The sequence below is a fragment of the Chenopodium quinoa genome, unplaced genomic scaffold (assembly GCF_001683475.1).
Source record: "Chenopodium quinoa cultivar QQ74 unplaced genomic scaffold, ASM168347v1, whole genome shotgun sequence".
Taxonomy (NCBI): Eukaryota; Viridiplantae; Streptophyta; class Magnoliopsida; order Caryophyllales; family Amaranthaceae; genus Chenopodium; species Chenopodium quinoa.
In genome coordinates this window covers 3052661-3058906 of record NW_018745065.1, presented here as the reverse complement: position 1 = coordinate 3058906, position 6246 = coordinate 3052661, and the positions used below count along the sequence as shown (strand labels likewise).

Below are 6246 nucleotides of genomic sequence, written 5' to 3'. Positions count from 1 at the left end.
TGTATCTCTCCCATGCTTCGTAAAGGCTTTCATTTGGTCTTTGCTTGAACCCTTGAATCAAGGCTCTTGCCTCCGCCGTCTTCTTTTGAGGATAGAAGCGGGACAAGAAGGCCTTTGTAACATCATCCCATGTTCTCAAGGAGTTGGGCTTCACCTCTTTATCTAGCCACTCTAAGGATCTTCCTATGAGAGAGAAGGGGAACAACTTGAGGCGGATGAACTCTTGAGAAACTCCGTTGACTTTGATGGTGTTGCAATATTTCTCAAATTCTTTAAGATGGTTTAACGGGCTCTCATTTTTAGCCCCACTATATTGCCTCCTCTCAATTAAGGTGATCATGGCCGGTGTTGTAGGCGGAGCTATATCGCTCTCAAACCTATATGCACCGGGTATTCCTAGCTCCTTCAAGGCCACTCTCGGATTTTCTCCCATGCCTTGCTCTTCTTCAATCCCTTCTTCACTTGAAGAACTATACCCCAAGGATCGATTAGCTATTCTTCTCCTTGAGAGAGTCCTTTCGATTTCCGGGTCAAAAGGCACAATGGTTCGATCGCGAGCTCTATGCATGCAAAACTCAAAGAAAATATTAGTAGCACGGCTACAAGTGTAGCCTAAAGAAATAAAATCTTTTTGTATTTTTCAATTAAAATGAAGTAGACTCGACAACAAAAGTTAAGCACCAATAGCATTCCCCGGCAACGGCGCCATTTTGACAAGAGGAAACACCTAACCAACCTTATATGAATATAGGGCAAGTTAAGGGTCGATCCCTAGGGAATGCTATGATGAAAACTAGAGTCTAAGTCAAGCTACCTCGAAGATGGAGTTGAGATTATGGTTGGCACTATGGTAAACTAAAACAAGTCTAATCAAGTAAATCAAAGGTCTAAACACTAGGGATATGGGTTCCACATGCAAGTTCAATGATAATGCTAGTTTAGAGCTCAATCAATTAATTCAAGTATTGCAATGGACAAACAATAGTAGCAATCAAGAAAGTTCAAATGCTATCTCCTATAGGCCAATATAGGTGTCACTATGAAAGGCAAATCAAGAAGAATCACAAGCAAACCCAATCAATTCGAGCAACTTTCAAATCAATTGTTCATGTCATTAAGAGTTGCAATGCAATCTAGATTAATCTTATAGGTTGATCACTCCTAGTCTAATCAATCACATGCAAAACTATGTCAACCAATTTAATTGCAACAAATCAATCAATCAAAGAGCATCAACTAGCAATTTCATTAATCAAACATGCTTCCTCCTTTCCCTAGCAACTAATCTACTCACTAATCATGGTGAAATTCAAGAACAAATAACTAGAAATTATCATTCTATACCAAAATCTAAGAGAAATCAAAATATTCAACAATATCAAACTCAAATCCAAAGAAAAACAAGCAACAAGCATAAATCAAATAGCAAGTAAGTAAGAGATGAAAGAAGGAAGAGATTCTCACTAATATTGATGATTGAAAATGAAGAAATCCAAACTTGATTGATCAAATGTTGAGTTACAAATCCAAAACCAAGAACTTCTCTCTAACTTCTCTCTAAATTCACTCTCTAAAACTAAGCTAATGAAATATTATCAAAAAGTTTCTTTCAAAAAGGAATTACAATTCTATTTATAAGTAAAGAAGAAATCGGCAAATACCGCGCCCGCTCCCGATGAACCCGCGGCCACGGAGAAATGGGTACGGAACCCTCCGGGGGCTATCTGGGCAACACCCGCGCCCGCGGCAATATAAACCCGAGCCCGCGAGGCAACCGCGGCTAATCCCCTGCTCCCAAAACTCAATCAGGGGCCCGCGGTCTCTCTGAGACGGAGCGCCCTCTCCAAGTTTCTCGCGCCTGCGGAGAGATCGCGGGGCAACCGCGGGAAGTTCTTGCCAAAATCTGCCATTTGTGCTTCTTGAGCCCGCGCCCGCGGCTTCACTAACCCGCGCCCGCGGCCTGCTGGCAATTCCTTGGAGACCTCTCCGAGGCCTCTCTAAGGCCTCTCTAAGCCCTCTATAGCCAAATGCTTCTTCCTTGCTTGGTCATTAAGGTCCCAACTTGATTCCTTTGCAAAGGTGATTCTCCAAGTACCTACACAAGCAAACAAAGAAAGGAAATAAAAAGGGAAAAAGAGCCAAATAAAAGGAAAACACGACAACCATAAAGAAAAGAGGAGAAAGAGAAACTAAGGGGAAAAGGACCAAAAATAAGAGAAGAAAGCATGAAAAAGGGAAAGAAACAACCCTAAAAGACTACCCTATGAGTGCCATAAATGACACTCATCATCATCTTAAACCGAACGCCTACATAAGTTTGTTATCACTAGCTACATAAACCTGATAACACGCACTCTAAAAAATATAAGACCTAAACCAAAGGAAACAAAGAGTACTTCTAAAAATTCATTCTAATACACATAACCTCAATTAACACACCAAGAACAAAGAGAAATCAATTATCATACCAATAAATCCACCAAAACAACCAAAAATATCATCTTTTCAAGATCTTTCTCAAATCCAAGTAGCAAAATCATCATCATTACAAACAAAGCAATCATCTAACATAACAATCCCAAACAAAATCACAAAACAAAAATAGATACTTGTATAATCGCACAAAACAAAATCACATTTGATACTAGTATACTCACAAAACCATTCCAAACAATCCCAAGCCGAATGAGAACAAAAAAAATCCAAAAAAACCCAAATTAAGCTCATAATTTGTCTCAATGAAGTTAAGCTGAAGGAGAAAAAAAAAATCCAAAACACCCAAATTAAGCTAGAGGAGAACAAAAATAAATCCAAAACACCCAAACAATCACATCACAAACCTGCACAATTTCCTTTTTTTTTTTTTTTTTGTGAACTTCTCCTTTAGGAAGTGGGAAAGACTCCTTTGCCTCAAGGTCGAACTCTGTGGGAAAAGCATCACTTATTCCCACCCACTTAACTGCCCCATTGTTCGCTTCAATATAGATAACATTTCCGACAGCCACTTGCATCAACAAATAAATATAAGAGATCTCAGAGTGTGTATTAATCAAAGACAAGAAGTAGTGTAGTTTTAATTAAACAAGCAAAGCAATACTAGCTTAAATTAAGCTCAAAAATAAAAAACACCCAAATTAAGCTCATAATCAAAAATCAACCATATCTCAAAAACCCATCACAGTTCCAAATTATAAGATTAAAGTACAATAATTCAATGAAAACCCACAAAATCCCAATCCAATCAGATCAATCCCAATCCCCGAAACCCAACAAACAAAACTGATTCCACAACAAATCAAAACCCCCATCAGATTAATAACCAAACAAAAACCAAAAAACAAAATAAACCATCATACTTCCAATAAAAAAAATTAAAAAAAAAAAGGGAATTGCAGCAACACGAGTATACCCAACTCAAACATAGAGTATAATCAGTCAACAAAATTGCTAGAAAATTGCAATAAAAATCACAATAAAATCGGAAATAAAACAACAATTTAATACAGAGTTAGCAAGAAAATAATCATATTAAACCAATAATAAAAAATTGCAAAACAATTGAAAAAAAAAGAGAAACCGAACCAAATATAATGTGACAGGATTAATTGATTATATCAATCGACTCCAATAAAGGCTCACATTTTGAATAATTCGGCAATAAAAATGGGGTTTTCTACCTTGCATGTTATATCAATCAACTCCCGTAGTTGATTATATAAATTTGTAGACTAATTTTACCCAAAATTGTTAAGAAATTGAATTTGTAGAAGTGAATTACCTAGAATAAACGATGCTACAGTACTACCAACTGTGTTGAACTGTTGAAGCCGCCGGAATAGAGAACCTTGTTTCGGACTTGATAGGGACGGCCACCGAAAAAACAGATGTACGAGGGTGAGGTGGAGTAGAAATCAAAAACCCTAGATCTAGTTGAGGAGAGAGGGAAGAGAGAGAGAAGAGGGAGATCTTAGTTGAGGAGACAGGAGAAAAAAGGGAAAGAGAGAACTTGAGATTGAGGAAAGAGAAAGAAACAAAAGGGGCGTTTTTTTTTTACATTAATGAATTTCCACCGGTTCAAACCAGTGCCGTTTCACCAATTTGGCACCGATTTGGTTTGAACCGGTGGCATTTCTTTTATAATAATTCCGCCTTATTTTTTTGTCACCGGTTCTTAAAACCCGGTGCTACTAACTCGGTTCCTATTTATATTTTTCTACTAGTGAATGGAGTTCTACCATGAAAGCAAAAACAAGGGTTTCAAGCTTTAAAAATGAGGAAGAAGATGACTAGAAAGTGAGAAATTATAACTCAATGAAGCATTGAATTACTTGCAAATTGCACAAATTAAAGATTAAAGAACAATTAGAAAACCCAAAGACAAGCTCTAAGCACCAACACAAACCCTCCAAAATTCGAATTTGAGCCCAAATTGTCGAATTTCAATTCGAAAATTTCAGAATTTTTTGTTGTTTTTGGAAGATTTGATTATGGTTTAATGTAATTTTGTGAAGAAATGAAAATGAAAAAATGTAATTGATTGAATATACAAAGGAATTGAAAGGGTTTGACGAGAAATAAGAGAGTAGAGGAATGAGGGGGAAGCCGGGGAGAGAGAAAAGGAGTGAATAAGGGGGGTTTTGGGAAAAAAGGGCACAAAAAAGGGTTGATAGCTGTTGTGACTGGTGCGTGCGCACCAGCTATAGCAGGGGGGCTTGTTTTGGCTTGCAACGCACAAAAGACACCCAAAATCTCTAACCCTATAGTGCGTGCGCGCATGTAGGGGGTGCGTGCGCACCAAGGGGTGATTGGGGGGTCAAAAAACATCAAAATTTCATCAAAAAGGGGCCAAAATTTCTGACCCCCCGTGGTGCGTGCGCGCAACCCATGATGCGTGCGCACCACATAAAGGCTAGGGGAGAGATATTTTCCCTTGAATATGCTCTCTTGCTTGAGCTTTCAACGGTGCTAACGAGCGTCATGATCGAGTGCTTAAAATTACACAAAAATAGTTCAAAACTCAATCGAAATTGAGTAGAAAATTAATGAAAATGCAAACACAAGAGCATATAATCCCAACAAACTCCTTCACCTAAGTTTAACCAAACCTCATGAAACCTTGAATTAACACCAAAATTGTTGGAAATTTTCTTCGATCCAATCTCATGGTACCTAAAATCAAGAAAAATAAAGAAAAATAAGAAAATTTCTCAAGGATAAAAGAAATATAGAGAATTGAAAAATCAAAAGAAAAAGGTTAGAAAATTGGGTTGCCTACCGGGTGGCACTTGTTTAACATCATAACTCAACGTCCTCCACCAATTAAGGTGGTTTTCGGAGAAGCAATATGTGAATAAGGCCAACAAAAGCACCATCGAAATACTTCTTGAGTCGATGGCCATTAACCTTAAATGAAGAGGAAGAATCCATCATTGAAACCTCTACAACACTACTAGGAAAGACGAATAACCAAATAGGGACCGCTCCATCTTGACATGAGCTTTTCGAGAAACAATTTCATTTTTGAATAGAAGAACTTTGTCACCAACACAAAACTCTTTCTTCTCAATAAGCTTGTCATGATTTTCCTTAGAACGAGCTTTGTAAACACTAGCACAATCGTAAGCATCAAGTCGAAGCTCCTTAATCATGAAGATCTAACCACCTTTTCTCCCCCACATTTGCCAAATCAAAGTTTATCTTCTTGATTGCCCATAAAGCACGGTGTTCAAGCTCAACCAAGAGATGACATGATTTGCCATAGACTAGGCGATATGGAGTGGTACCTATAGGTGTCTTGAAAGCCTTTATATAGTCCCAAAGAGCATCATCCAACTTTTTCGACCAATCCTTTCGATTTCTTGCAACCGCCTTTTGAAGGATTAACTTGATTTGACGATTGAAAACCTCTACTTGGCCGCTTGATTGAGGATGATATGGGAGGCCAAATTGTTGATGGACTCCATGCTTTTGCAACATCTTTTGAAAGGCATGGTGAATAAAATGAGAACCATTATCTCTTATCACCGCCTTTGGTACACCAAACCTTGGAAATATTACCTTCTTGACAACTTATGGTCATTAGTTGGGGAGGCAATGGCCTCAACCCACTTAGACACGTAATCAACCACCACAAGGAGATATTGATTTCCAAAGGACGAAGGAAACGGTCCCATAAAATCGATACCCCTAAACACTTCCAACTCAAGTATGGGTTGTTGAGGCATGTCATTTCACTTGGAGATATTC

At 38.2% G+C, this 6246-nt stretch overlaps 1 long non-coding RNA gene across 1 annotated transcript; it reads right to left on the bottom strand.

Moving 5' to 3' along the window:
• Positions 1–1560: 1560 nt before the first annotated feature.
• Positions 1561–4115, bottom strand: LOC110709335. Its single transcript, XR_002508906.1, has 3 exons — positions 3779–4115; positions 2841–3004; positions 1561–2095 (listed from the first exon to the last, which is right to left on the bottom strand). It is a non-coding gene; the product is annotated as an uncharacterized LOC110709335 (long non-coding RNA).
• Positions 4116–6246: the final 2131 nt, after the last annotated feature.